This window comes from Rhincodon typus, chromosome 2 (genome assembly GCF_021869965.1).
Source record: "Rhincodon typus isolate 14 chromosome 2, sRhiTyp1.1, whole genome shotgun sequence".
NCBI lineage: Eukaryota > Metazoa > Chordata > Chondrichthyes > Orectolobiformes > Rhincodontidae > Rhincodon > Rhincodon typus.
The window spans coordinates 113505747-113507532 of record NC_063333.1 but is presented as its reverse complement, the minus strand read 5'-3'; positions in this window follow the sequence as shown (position 1 = coordinate 113507532).

Sequence of the window (1786 nt, the reverse complement as noted above, 5' to 3'; positions counted from 1 at the left end):
TTTATGGATGGCCTCAATTTAATTCCTATTTACTGTGGACAGTTTATCCATGTGAATCTTCATGTCAGCTTCTCTCCAATTTCTATCTGAAAGCAGATAGTATTTACCTGCTCAGTTGGTGTCCTTTGCAAAGATTTAAATTCCCTAAAATTTGTAAAATAAAACATTTTTTAATGTAACTTGTATAAAATGAAATGCAGGTAGCTTTAATGATTTTTAAATGCTTTCTTTTCAACTGAAACTGAGTATATTATGAAATATTTAGAAGTTTTATAATGTTAACAGAAATTAAAGAAAATTTCTAAATAGGAAAGTAAGGCAGAAGTTAAAAATCTTGATTTTTAAAAAAACACTTCTTAATGATAAAGCTTTATTTGCCTTCATTGTCCAGTAATTTATTAAATTAGGACAATTAGAATTGTTGAAAAAAACTTGAAGATTCATCTTATAAATACAAAACACTAAAGCATCATATGATAGACCAATGCAAAATGTCATCAGAATTTTTAATGTTATAAGTCACTGTTCTGGATGTGCAGTTTTAAACAAAAAAGACAGAGACAATGTTAGCTTTATCACAACTTCTGTCTGCGGAACATTTGTACAGAATGTGTAAAAGTCAAAAACAACCTTTAATGCTGACTTACATAAAGAGATCAATACCTTAGCAAGCATCTTAGGAGGAGCACATATCCCTTATACAAAGATATACCACGTTTATAAGCTGTGACTTGATCATTCCCAGGGGTAATAGGTGACTCACCTCCACAAGGTATGACAGAGGTCATACGGTCAGCCAATATTATATAGATTAGGTGGAACAATCATCAAAATTGAAGGGATGTTAAAAGTGTCTTTGAAACAAAGATTATTGTTAAATAAAAAAGGCATAAAAAAGTAGCACAGCTCATTTTAGATCAAGAAAGCAGATTTAGCTTGAACCTCCTCCACCAAATACAAAAAATCCCAAATAGAAAGAACAGTAGATTTGAGAAGGTAATTTTGACCTTAAACTACTCGCAGGATTAGGTAATCTTAGCACGGTTCACACAGAATTAAAACAGAAAATAGCATTGTGTCTTTTCACACTTAGGAAGATTCCTCATCCTTTGATAAAGCATATCAACATGGATATCATCTCACAGGTGACAAAACCAACAATGCTGTTCAAGCATGCTCACTGTAGCAAAATGGTTTTATCAGAATTTGAGTTGATCTTACACAGCTCACTAAGGCAAGGGCTAGAAAAAAATAACTGCATGGCTAATGTGAATGAGAGCTTATCGAGACTCCCACTAAGTTTGATGCCAACTGTGGTTTCTGGCAGACTCCATTAGGTGAGAAGTCCAGACTGTTTACCACATTCATCTCTCCATTTGGGAAACGTTATTTCCACAGCTTGCCTTTTCAAATGGTCTCAGTTCCAGAGATCTTCCAACATCCTATTGTCTGACATTCTTCAAAGGTTGGAGAGCATTTTATGTAATATGAGTGGTATTCTGGTTGTTGCAGAAACAACATGAATTAATGGCCAAAGAATATACACAATGTTGAAACAGCTGCAGATAGTATGCTTACTCCCAATGAGGTGTGAATTCTCCAAGGACTTTACTCATTTTCTGGGACATGCTATTGACAAAGATGACAACACTAAGAAACTGTTTCAGAGACAGTAGGAACTGCAGATGCTGGAGAATCTGAGATAACAAGGTGTAGAGCTGGATGAACACAGCAGGCCAAGCAGCATCAGAGGAGCAGGAAGGCTGACGTTTCGGGCCTAGGTTCT